A 13,993-nucleotide genomic window follows, 5' to 3' on the forward strand; every position below is an offset into this window, starting at 1 on the left:
CCCAAATGACCGCGAGGCACTCCTTCTCTGTGGTGGAATAATTGGACTCGGCGCGTGACAGAGTGCGGCTCGCGTAAGCTATAACTCGTTCAGTCCCGTCTTGCCTTTGCACCAGGATAGCTCCGAGACCAATATTGCTGGCGTCAGTGCGTACCTCTGTGTCAGCGTCCTCATCGAAATGACCGAGCACGGGAGGAGAAGACAATCGACTTTGTAGCTCGGCAAAGGCGGTCTGTTGTTCATCAGTCCAGAGGAATGGCGAGTCGTCACGCGTAAGGCGAAATAGCGGCTCTGCAATCTTCGAAAAATTTTCAATGAAGCGTCGATAATATGCGCACAAGCCCAAAAATCGTCTGACACTTTTCTTGTCGGTTGGAGCTGGAAAAGCAGCTACGGCAGCAGTCTTCTCGGGATCGGGCCGAACACCTGCCGCGCTCACGACGTGACCGAGAAACTTCAGTTCCTCGTAACCGAAATGGCATTTCTCTGGCTTGAGGGTAAGGTCAGCCGATCGAATGGCTTCGAGTACGTTCCGAAGGCGTCGAAGGTGCTCGTCAAAAGTTTCCGAAAAGACAACGACATCATCAAGATAGACGAGGCAGCTTTTCCATTTGAGGTCAGCGAGAACGGTATCCATCATTCGCTGGAATGTGGCTGGAGCGGAACAGAGGCCGAAAGGAAGTACTCTAAATTCGTAAAGGCCGTCCGGAGTCACAAAGGCAGTTTTCTCGCGGTCCCGCTCATCTACTTCAATTTGCCAGTAGCCACTTTTCAGATCAATAGAGGAGAAATACTTCGCGCGCCTCAGCCTGTCCAGAGAATCGTCGACACGAGGCAACGGGTATACGTCTTTCTTTGTGACGTTGTTTAGCTTCCGGTAGTCAACACAAAACCGAAGCGTGCCATCTTTCTTTTTAACAAGCACGACAGGCGACGACCAGGGACTGCATGAAGGCTGTATTACGCCGTCTTGAAGCATTTCCTTCACCTGCGTTTGAATGGCATGTCGTTCGGTCGGGGAAACACGATAAGGCTGCTGCCGTATGGGGTGCGCGTCGTCATAGGTGATGATACGGTGTTTAGTAATCGACGTTTGACGTATCTTCGACGACCGTGCAAAGCAAGAGTGGAATTCGAGCAACAGGTCACGCAGGAGTTGTTTGTTGTCTTCAGAAAGCGTTGCACTAATGTCGACGTTGCTTAGAGGTGCTTTAGTAGTGCCGATTGCCTGGGAAGCAAAACATTCAGTGACGTCGGCGATCGGGTCGGCGTAGGCGATGACAGTACCAGGGAAAAGGTGGCGGTGTTCGTAGCTGAAGTTCGTGACAAGAACGTCACAGTGACCATCATGGAGATCAATAAGGCTTCTTGCTACGCAAACACCTTGAGAAAGCAGGAGAGAGTGATTGCTTTCTGCGACCGCTTCACCGTGTAAGAGTCTGTCACATGCCACTTGAACCACGATACTTGCACGCGGAGGTAACGTGACAGCGTCGTCGATGACACGAAGAGGTGCTCGAGCGTGGATGGTGTTCGTCGTCGCAGCGGCGCTCTTTGTCGAGAAAGTGACGAGGCGTTGTCGAATGTCGATGATAGCTCCGTGCTCCCTGAGAAAGTCCATGCCGATGATTAGGTCACGAGAACACTGAGGGAGAATGCTCAAGCTGGCAACAAACGTAGAGCCGCGAATCTGTATTCGTGCCGTGCACATGCCGAGTGGTGTGACGATGTGCCCGCCAGCTGTACGAACTGGCGTTTGATTCCAAGGCGTCGTCACTTTCTTCAGAAGGGTGGCCAGTTTTTCGCTGATTATCGAATAATCTGCTCCAGTGTCCACTAAAGCAGTCACGTCACGACCGTCGAGCAATACAGGAATGTCCAAGGAAATTCGTCGTCTGTAATCAGCAGGTACTGTCGTCGTCGATGTATCGTCGGGTCGCGTACGGGTCAGCAGGGGTCCTTGAGTACGTCCAGACAGAGCGGCCTCGCCCCCGAAGGCCGCTGTGGTTAGTTTTCCCGGCGCGGACTGGGCGACCGACCCTGCACCACGCTCGAATACGTACGGCGAGTCGGAGAAAATCGCCGCGGCGAAGGGGAGCGTGACTGGTGTCGAGCTGATGAGGATCCGCGCTGCTGGGCAACGTATTCTTCAATCGCAGGAGGACGCTGGCCGAACCTAGGTCGCGGCGAGTTTGCCGAGAATCCGCGTAATCCGAGCTCTCGATAAGAGCGCTGTCGGTAGACATGCCCAGCTTCACCACAGTGAAAGCAAAGCGGACGGCGATCAGGTGCCCGCCACACGTCTGATTTCCTTGGGGCCTGTCGGTGGTCGTGGTAATAAGAGGTCGCTTAGTCGGACTGTAGTATGGCCGGAGACGCGGTCCGAAGCGGGAAGGAAGGTGGGGCAGGTTGCCGCAAAGCTTGCGAATATGACATACGGGTGCTGTCAGTTCTTAGCGGTTGAGCGTCTGTGCTGAAGGGTGGTTCTCTTAACGCATGATGCACTTCGTCACGGACAACGCTGGACAAAGAGCTGAGCGTCGGCTGTGAGGGTACCGACAGTTTCTGCAGTTCTTCGCGGATAACGGACCGGATGAGCTCTCGAAAGAAATCGACGTGGCCCCCGAGAGCTCCGAAGAAGTCCGTAGGTGAGGCAGCGTTCACTTGGCGTTCGTATGATGGTGCCCGCTGCCGAAGAGTCTGTTCCATGGTGACGGCCTCGGAAAGAAATTCTGACACAGTCTTTGGAGGACTGCGCACGAGACCGCCGAACAGCTGCTCTTTCACTCCGCGCATCAGGTACCGCACCTTCTTTTCTTCCGACATGCTGGGGTCGGCTCGTCGAAAGAGACGTGTCATGTCCTCGACGTACATTGCGACACCTTCATTCGGCATTTGTATACGGGACTGGAGATCACGCTCAGCTCGTTCTCGGCGATCAGGGCTCGCATACGTCTCAAAAAGACGGCGTTTGAATTCTTCCCAAGAAGTTAGGGCATCTGCACGGTTCTCATACCAAACACGTGCGCCATCGTTAAGGCTGAAATATACGTTTTTCAGTTTGTCTGCATCGTTCCACTTGTTGTACGAGGCAACACGTTCATAGTGCACCAGCCAATCTTCAACATCCTCATGCATGGCACCGTGGAAAGGATTCGGCGTTCGCGGACTAAGTAGCGTGCAATGAATCGGCGTAGTGCCTTCCATACCGGTTGGGGTGGTCGGAGCTGCCATTGTCTCTGGGAGGAGTCCAAACTCAGGGGCTTGTCCACGGATCCTTCTGCTGGCGCGGTGTACAGGCGTAACCACCGGTACAGGACTGGAGCTCCTGCTGCTCGGAGGGGTTTGGTGCATAGATTAGATTACCCAGCACCTCCACCAGTTTGTCACGCGCTAAGGCAAGATCAATCAACAGTACTAGCAGCCAGACCTGAAGAATGCCAGACACGAAAAGACGGTTCTCCAGCTGGCGCGGGATCTTCGACTTCGTCGTCTTCTTCGCCGTTCTTGCTGGGCACGCAATGCTGATCGTTTGCTGGCTCAAAACACCAGGTGGCAATATGATGATGCGACACGCCACAGTGGGGGACACAAGAATAGTTTGGTCACCTAGGGTCCTTTAATGTGCACCCAACGCATGTTACATGGTCATTTTTTCATTTGGACCTCTTCTAAATGTGGCCATGCCGCTGCCGGGATTTGTATCCGCGGCCTCTGGCTTAGCAGAGGAACGCCACTACGCCACCACAGGGGTTAATCAGGATCACAACGAGCATGCCAGAAGTACCAAGATTAATACAAAATAAAATGTAATATTGTGTGAACGGTCGTCTAAATAAGAACCGATAGGTTTCACAAGTATGAATTCATGTTCCTGGGCAACAAAACAGACGTCGCCACTTTTTAAACATGGTAAATCAACTGTCGGTAGACAATGTCTCACCTAAACCGAATATTTTGCATACATCAGGGAGTCTATGATTTTGCTCAGAAGACTTAAGATTTATTAAGATGGACCTATGAGCACTGACTATGGACCGTTTGCAACTGACCAGTGCATGTGACCAAGAGAAACATTTTACAGCAGTGTTCTCACTCAATCCAACTATACAAACGAATTTTCTGTAATCAAGGATTTTAGTTTGGTATTGCTGGTCGTGGGTGATCGTATTTTGTTGCCTCCTCCAGAGTAAAGAAGAATCTTTAAAATGTGCCCTTTTTCTACATCTTGTATCTGTGTATATTTCAGTGCCTTTTTCATATGAATTTGATGCAAGCATTATGATTTCGCCTTTGTACAGCCCAAAGTGTCGTCGTTCACAATGCTGGGTGTTCCTCGTTATCGTAATGATGTTTACAGGTACTTCACCGGCCTGCATCTCTTGCGTTCCTTTTTGCCTGCGATGTGCACGCAAACGATGGGAGTGTAGTGTGTTGACCACAGCTTTTAGCATTAATTGTGCGCTTTATTCAGAACGGCATGAGACAAGCAAGATGGAAAGTTGGTTGTCAATATTGCTCTGCAGTGGCACGTTTTAAGCTCCGTGGTAACAAGGACAGAAAGGCGATAACGTTTTGGTTGTTGTCTTTCCTTTTTGGTGGCCACTTTTTGTTTGAAAACAAACCTTTTGCTTCAAAGGCCTTGTGGAATAATTGTCTGTAAAGGCACACTAAAATTAAAATAAGTTGAGCTGTGTTACTAAATCACCCTTCTACAATACCGAGAAAACCACTCATACCATGAGAGGAGACTCCATAAGTCTGAAAAGATGCAAGATCGAAAGACGGGTGGTAATGCCACCTTGAAGTTCACGCATCAGTTCGCCATGACATAAATTTTATTGGTGTCTTCTGGGGCCTAGTTCTATCGGTAAAGATGAACTACGTTGCACTTTACACGAACCAATACCTGAATTTAGATATTCTTGTGAACGTTTACAGCTTCAAAATGGGCCACATATGGGAAATACCTACTTTCAAATATGCTAGTCAGCTAGTTACTGACGATCCAGCATTGGAGTTCCCGAAATGGAAGTTTGGCGTTAGGTTTCTTCAAGTAACAAGTCTCTTATCACATAGCTACCGGGAATAGTGTCTTGAAAGAACACTACGAGTCTAAACTGATTTAGCGTTTCTTTAATATTTCACAGGTTTCATGCCTTTCTGAAAAGTGTCGCGCATTTAAAATACAAACTGAAACCTATCAACTTTACTTATGCGATCTTCCAGAGCTTGGATGTCATGCTTGAGACGGGCATGCCCATCTTCGAGCTCCTTCACCAGTGATGCCATCTTGTCCCGATCGCTGGCTGACCTGGCTGTGGTCTCTTCCAATTCACTCTGTAAACAAAAACAATTGTGCATAAATGAAATGGAGGTCACGTGGAACTGAGGATTATAAAAATCAGCAGCCCCACTTCAAAAGGGTGAAGAGCTGAGCTAGTAATTTATCATAAGCAAGCAACACAGCATGCATAAAGATAATAGTTGTGTACTTGTCTTCGCATACTAAGCAGCATTTCTTGGCGCTTTTGCACTGATAGTATGAGGCACGCATCCCTTCGGCAACCACTGCCCACCAGTCATTGTTGCTATCCCTGATTGAACAAATCTTGCCTGCATAAGACGCATAGAAATAATCATAGCTGTGTGTTACGTAACGAAATAGTGCCAAATTTCAGGGCAGTTTTCGAATGTTCTGGATATAGTATATCAGGTATACATAATGGGTCTGAGGAAGGCAAGAAACATTGCACATGTAAGGCTACACTGCGCAACAGTTAAACTAGGCAGTTTTCAGCAAACTAGACTGCCACAGGAACTGTCCGCTTCTTGTTCACTCTATCGTATCTATGTGGAGTTGGTTGAACCTCACACTATCAGTTACGAACTATTGTCCTTATAAGCTAGCACTTCATGCAATAGGTGCCTTTGCCACTGAAGTTCTAGAGTTCACTAGTGAAATTTCTGCAGCGATGTCTACTTTATCTCTGCAATTCAATGGCCCACTGCTCCCCATTGGCCATTGCACTTATCAGATCTGTTTGTCACCCACTTTCATCAGCAATGGTCACCAAAATCCCCATGGCTTCAGCACATCCTCAGTGACAACCAATTTCTCTGGCGGTTTGCCAATGCTTTATTGCGATTTTCCGAGCCCAAACATCAGCCACTCGTGTGAAGCAAGAGTTGACACCACCCGTGCACGTGCCGTGGCACTAGACTACCAGACACCATGACCCAGCACGCAAAAGTATGCGCTCAAGCAACAGTAGTTGCTCCTTCTGAAAGCACACCAGAGCAGTGATGCACTCGTGGCTCACACAGTGCTTTGCCAGCCTTTTGTTCCTTACTGAATGCTTCTCCAAAAGATGATATATAGATTTGGTTTGATAAGTAAACTAGTATCCAACAATAAATAACATGTAAATAAAGTCAATTTCAAAACACTGCACCACAATAACTTCATGCAAAAACCAGAAGTCGGCTTTAGTGAAATACAATATTTTCAGTGGCAAAAATATCCCCTATGTAAATAAGGTGAACAGTGCTGTTCTGTGATTGCGTGTACTTAGAAAGGACAACAGAGCGTCAGTTCACGAGTAGCTGTGGATAAGCTCAGTTCATTCTCAGCAAGGAGCAGCACAATCGGCTGAATGAGCCAGGTAGGAGAAGGTCAAGACAGAATCAAAGGGAACTCGCCTGCAGCCGACAAGATTCTTGCTGCAACTTGGCGTTGGCCTCCTGCAGCTCAACCATGCGCAGCTCCATGTAGCAGCTAACACAAAGCGGCAAGGCCTGCGGGATCCTCAGGAGTAGCTTCTCTCTGTTCGAGTAGAAGCTAATCAAAGCGTCCAGCTCATGCGTCTTCATGCCAAGCTCGAAGCGTAGTTCCCCGACCTCGCATTCCACAGAGTCAAGCCTGGCGCGGAAGTCAGTTTTCTCGGCCAGGGCTTTGGAGAGGTCTTCCTTGAGGTTTTTGCACTCCTCTTGAAGCTTCTACACCTCAGACTGCGCCACCAGTCACAAAGCGAGACCTTATTAGTAAGGAAAAACTTGCTTTCTCAGTCTGAGCAAATAGATCAGGAAACAATACTCCATTTCATAAATGGCAGGCAGCACTACGAAAACATCTCTTACAGATCCCATTTCGGAGCAACAAAGTGTGTCACAGGTGAAAGAAAGCTGCGTCATGTAATTCCCTTGTTAGGTCCCATACATTTACGGCGCAAAATATGACAATTGTTTCATGGAAGGCATAGCAGATGTGAACCTACTTAGGACCAAGTGAGTGGTGCAACACGTATCTGTGACTAGTGGCCACAGCGCATCACTTGCGTTCATAACCAAAACAGTGTGTAACATGGAAGCACAAAAGTGAACAAAATATTAACCATTTCATGTAACCTCACATTTACAGGTTGTAGTTATACAGTCGAATCTTGATAATTAGAACTTTAGAGCGCTTCGAAAATTCGTTTTAAAATTGGGTTTGAATTAAAGGAAGCGCTTCGAATGAAGGACTTTTGAGCAGCGCTGCGTTAAGCGGCGCCGTTTAAAAGTATGGCTTCACTGCAGTGTGAAACTTGCTGTTATAAAGACACACTTCTGGGTAAAATTTTAGCTGCTTTAAAGCTGCACCTCAAGGCGAAATTCACATACAGCCCCAACATCTTTTCAAAAACAAACCTCATGTGGAACAAGGTAATACAGAAATATGCTTAGAAACACTACCTGACTTGCATCAGCCTGCAGCCAGATATTCTTCCAGATGACCGTGTCATAGTCTTCTCTGATCCGTTTTAAACGGAATGGATTTGTTCCTGCAGGAGCTGGTTTTGGGCTGATGTCCTAGAAGAAAATAAATAACGGAACTGTCAATGGCAGCAGTCGCTTGTATGTTAGGTGACCAATGTTCCAGGAACAGACAATTAAAAATTACACGTGCTGTTATACACTTCCCAAAAAACAAAGTGCGCACGCTGTCGATGTTTGTGAAGGCAACTGCCAAAGGATTCTCCAACGAAACCTGAGCAATTGAACATGATATTTAAAGCTAGATTTAGAAACGTTCCCCAAAAAAACAGAGTGCACACGCTCTCGATGTTTGTGAAGGCAACTGCCAAAGGATTCTCCAACGAAACCTGAGCAATTGAACATGATATTTAAAGCTAGATTTAGAAACGTTCCCCAAAAAACAAAGTGCACACGCTCTCGATGTTTGTGAAGGCAACTGCCAAAGGATTCTCCAACGAAACCTGAGCAATTGAAAATGATATTTAAAGCTAGATTAAGAAACGTTCTGGCTTTGAAGAAGCGCATGTGGTCTTTGAGGTGTGCCTGACTGTGTACAATAGAGCCTCATTCATACGTATTGGAAAAAAAGAAATCTGACTAACCAGGAAAGTGTACGACCTACGGTCACTAAAGAATTAGGAAGACTAAAATGTAGTTAACACCTACGTAATGCAAAGTGTTGCACAAATTGTTGCAGCGTGAGATGTCAATGCACGCCCAGAAGGTGGGATCTGATCTGCCCGAGACACGCATTGTCATTCTTGCGGCTTCAGCAAGCTTACGCTCCTCGAATTCAGCCTGAGTCAACAGCTTCTTCACACGGGGCCATTTTGGCAAAAAGATTTAACCTGCCTACTCCGCAAGAATCATTGTGGCTCGATACACCGACACGCGTTTAGGTGGTGAGGCTCGAACGGCTCGAGGCGCGCTTTGTTGTTTCCCTCTGCGTAGCGCTTTAAGACAGTGACAGGAAACGGAGCTCGCGGACGACGCTGAAATACAATGCTGCCAGAGCGAAACATGACACTCACTTCGCGCCACCTGCGGCAGCGAACGGCGTGTTTGGGTTAGCGCCTAATAAAAGCTTGCATGGCAGTGCGGTGTGCTTCCAGCAGCACTGCACCACAAGTGCTGTAAAACAGATAATCGAAGACGCTTATCGCAATGGGTTTGGCGATGATAGCTGTGAATTCAACGTGTGATAACCCTTGAGGATATTTGCTGGTGGCGGAAGAGGGAACTGAGCGCGTGCTGGCATTTTCATGTGACACGGGCGGGTAATGCGGGAAAGCCACAGTGGCAGGCACCTACTGATCTCGATCCGGTAAAAAAGAATCTTAACTGCACTGGAACTTTTTTGTGTTTTTGATCGCAAACGTTGGAGCCGGGAGATGGTATGAAAGGAGATCAAATCAATCAGGGTCTACAGTATAGTATGGTTAAAATAATTAAATTATACGTTTTACGTGTCAAACCACGGTCTGATCTGGCGCAACCATGATCTGTCGCCAGTGGGAGAATAACTCACAGCCTCAGCATGACACATGCGTTGCCCTACCGTTTATGCTATGGTGACGTAGTCACCGTAGCACTCCCACCAGTGACAAGTTATCTCTTCGTCCACTTTCAATTTCTCTTTTTTCTCATTTTCTATTTTAACAAATCTAACCGAACTCTGGAGTTTTACGGGCAAAAACCACGATTTGATTATAAGGCATGCCATAGTGGGGGACTCCGGATTAACTTTGACCGCCTAGGGTTCTTTAACGTGCCCCCCATGCGCGAGGCACAGGCGGTTTTGCATTTTGCCCCCATCGAATTGCGGCCGCCACGGCCAAGATTTGGTCCAGCGACCTCGTGCTTAGCAGCGCAACATACAGCATGGTTCACTGTTAAACCTGGTTTCTTTTCTACATCGGCTAAGCAAGATAGCCGACTTCCGTGTATTTGACCTCGACGGAACCGACAAAATTGACTGAATTCTCCGATTGGTCAAATTATGTGAGACACAGAAAAAACTTCAAAACACGCCGCTGATTCATTTGCCAGTATTCGCCCGATTCTAACACGTCCCTGAACTAAACGGGCGCCCACTTTCTGTGTCCAAAGTAGCAAACTAACACAAATGACATTAAAGCTCCAAACACAGCAGAAATATAACCGGAGTTTTCAGCAATAAAAATTGGTGTTGCACAATGGCAACCTGTTTCCTATAAAAAGCTTTTCCGCAAAACATTTGTGCTATGCGGTAAAGCATACAAACGCCGCGAAGGCGGTTTTTCTTTCTTAACCGATTGAAACGCACAGCAAGTTTTCAGCCAAATTTTCTTGAAAAAAAGGAGAAAGCGCGCGTTAGAATCGGGTAAATGCCGCAATCAGACATTCTGATCTACGGTTATTGCTTGCGTCGAAAATAGGCGTTTTCGACGGAAGATGTGTGTTCAACGCATTCATTGCCCCTTAACTCCGCCAAGACAAACTCTGCCGCTAAGAGGTCGATATTTGGTCAATATACTGGTCAGGCGCATGCGTGCTGACGGGTTAAGTTCGAATTATCCGGCGAAGGTCAATTTTAGGAACAAAACAACGAAAGTTTGGGACCATAGAAATGCATGCGCGCCAGCTGTAACCTTCGGTCAGGGTCGAATTAATAAAAATATATATATTTACCCAGAGGGCACGTAATTCAACTGTGTCACTGATTATACGTGTGACGGCAAAAGTTTGCGAAGCAATACAAAAAAAAATCCGTAATACAGTTTTGTTTTCGGTTTTGCGGTGGAATTCTACATCACAACGCGTGAATTTTGCTTGTAGTCTACAATTTAGTGTTTTTGCCAATCTAGCTATGTAGCAGTTACATCTTTTACGCTACAACCAGTGATATCATCAATTCAAGGGGTTTCTTTATATGTATCTACGGCGCAGAAGTCCGTCAGTAATTGTTTTTTATTTTTTGCACAACTTTTTTTTAATGGGAACCATTTTTGCCAGCACTTTGGAAAGCCAGTCATACAGCAGCTATCTTTCTTGGAGATTGTTTGCATCCTAGGTCTAATGTTGTTGAGAGTCTATTCATACAATTGCCCTGTGAATTAATGACCTTGTGTTTAAAACTGATCATTTGCCATTGATAGCTCTTTCCTCGCACTAGTCAGTACAGGAATTGTACGTAATTTTACTTAAAATAAATATTTCGAACCCACAGAACCCAGCGCACGAAGCGCGATCTTATCACACTTCGACTTTATGCGGAACCTAGGCTTCCTTTGGCACAAGTTGCGTGCTGATTGGGGAAAGATAAAACTTTTTCGATGCCAGCCCAGTGACGGCTTTGTTTTTGCGCACTGTACGGCACAAGATTGGGCCATATATTTAAACCTCTCCTTAGTTCGAACTCCGTTTATTCTAATAAATTTCCCGTCTCCTTGGGGTTAGAATTGATGAGATTTTACTGTACAGCTCAACTTATTTTGCTATTTAAACATCAGATTGCGCACTAAAGATGCAGCTTCCACTGCTGCCCAGAATGGCTTGCATGTTGGCTGGTGAAATGCGCAAAGATGCGACCAATCGACAACGCCCTACCATGTCAGGGTCCTTCAGCTGCTTCTCGACCGTGTGGGTTTCGATGGCAATGGCCATCCGCCCCTCGATCCGCCGTGGTTGCTTAGTGATTATGGTGTTGGGCTGCTAAGCACGACGTCGCCTCATCGAACCCCGGCCCCAGCGGCCACATTTCGGTGGGGGTAAATTGCAAAAACACCCGTGTACTTACACTTAGGTGCACGTTAAAGAACCCCAGGTTGTCCAAATTACTCCGGAGTCCCCCATTATGGCGTGCCTCATAATCAGATCGTGGTTTTGGCGCGTAAAACTCCATAACTTATTATAATGTTATTGCGCTCCTCAATGAGTGAGGTCAGGTGCTGCTACAGCTTCTTGATCTTGGAGACAACAAGAAGCTTTCTCCGCAGTCAGCTCTGCAGCGAAAGAGAAGAGAGCCTAGGAGCTGAACAGACACAGCCAGAACCAAGGCTAAACAGAGCGTAAAAGTGGCTATTGTTGGTGAGAACCTTGGAATTACAGAGCATATCCACCGCTGTCCAACTTGTACAGATGCGGCAGCCAATTATTTTTGCTCATTTTCATGACGTCACGGGGCCGGAGAGCTACATGCAATATGGCATTGTTAGCGACGATGAGGCACCGAGAGTGTTTCGATTTTTGTGTCCACTAAAACAGGTTACTTCATGCAGTTGTTAGAACGTATCTCAGTTTTCAGTCTTGGAAGTTGTCTTGATGCAGTCAAAATTTGCAATTAAGTTGCCTTGCAGCTATACGCATGTGCTTGCTCAGAGTGTTTTCACCCACAGTTGTTTTCCCAGTGCCAAATTGCTTTGTCTCGTCATCACTCGGGCACTGCATACAGATTCGCCTACAAAACGCGGCGGTCACCAAATCTTCTTCTGTTCATTGGTGTGCAGTGACGCAAATATCCTGCCCGCATCAAAGTTGTACATATAGTTGACACTATGTCACATGCCAAAGTAGTGCGAGAATGCAAGACTCAGGCAGGAGCAGCACATGCATGTGTTTGAACGTCATCTTGTGTGTTATCTCCTTGCAATTACTGCGTGCACTGTGCCAATATAAAAACACTATTCTAGTATGAACACCAATTCTTGCTAAAATGGAAATCGGTATCTCACTCGCTGTTATTTGCTATATAATAGCTCTCGTACTAAAGAATCACTCAGAAAACTTCTATATCGGCGCACACAACTGGAAAATTGCCAGTTTTAAACGCAAGTATGGTGTACCTTTTGACGAGTAATTCAGCACTGTAAGAAGCACTATTATTGCTTTGATGCTTCGATGCTCAGCTGTGGCATTTGATTTTCCCCTGGGAATGTTGCATACCCACTATGCGGGCTAACAATCGTATATCAGTACGAAAAGAGATTGCTAGTTGTCTACACAGTAAAGTTGCGCTGTATCATAGCAAAATTGGACCAGGAAATAAATATAATATATTGGACCAGGAAAGTAAAGTTGACGAACAAGGCAACCCCTAACATCTGCGGTTGGCCTCTTTCCATAGCTAAGGTGCTCTGTTGTCAATTCCATTGTAATGAGCTCATCAACAAGCTCGTCAGCCATTTCCTCTGCTAGCACGAAAATTCTCTAGAATACGCATTTTAAAGTTAAAGAGAGAAAACTAGCCAGGAATAGTCCTTACCTTGACACGTGAAGTCACGCTGTCAAACTGGCTGTCATAGGCACGATTCTCCAGGCGGCGAAGGTGAGCGGCCTCGAGGCGATTCTTGGCCTCCAGGGCATCCTCCACTCGCCGTTGCGACACATTGGTGCCCAGCGTGTTTTGGCGCTCCATGCGTGCCATCTGTGTCAACTTCTGCTGCTCGCGAATTCGCAGGGCTCGAACCTCGCGGATGCGCTCAGTCCGTTGCCTACGGTGGCGTTCAGACTCCTCCTTCGTAAGCTTCTTGAGTTGAACCCGCGCCTGCGTCATGTTCTGAGGAGGAGCAAAACAAGAGATCATTGCTATGCTCTTCGCCAGTGAGCACAGTGTATTCATCAAAAGAGCCCCATTGAAAATTCCGCCCTAGTTTGCTACGACCTTGTGACGTTGCTGCGACAAATTTTGACAACGTCTGCTCGAGCCTAGTCATTTTTTCATTGGTAGAGAAGGACTACGTTGTATTCTAAGGCAACCAAAGACTGAACTTGGCAAGTTGAGAGAATTTCTACGCTACAACAACCCGGAATACGAGAAAATACTTTTAAATCGATGACATCACACTGATGCTCCAGTGCGGACGTTTGACGCAGAATACAAATACCTGAAGTTTAGCAAAATGACTGAAAGGAGGGCAAATTGATGAGTATTCACAGATTTGCCTGACCAGTGTGACGCAGCACTGAAAAAAACGAAAATGATGAGGACGAGGCATACGCTGTCCATTTATTTTGCCTTTCTTTTTTTTCAGTTATGTCACGCTGTCCAGGCAAAGCTACAAGTGAACTCAAGTTTACCCTTCATTTCCTTTTGTAATAAGCAACCCCCTAACCACAAAATTTAAGAGCTCTGAAAGAATACTTGATCAACATAAACTGAGAGAGTGTTTTTCTTTAGTATCCATTTAAAAGTAGCCTCCGTAGTAACCCCCAGAAA

Source organism: Dermacentor silvarum, chromosome 1, assembly GCF_013339745.2.
Source record: "Dermacentor silvarum isolate Dsil-2018 chromosome 1, BIME_Dsil_1.4, whole genome shotgun sequence".
Taxonomy (NCBI): domain Eukaryota; kingdom Metazoa; phylum Arthropoda; class Arachnida; order Ixodida; family Ixodidae; genus Dermacentor; species Dermacentor silvarum.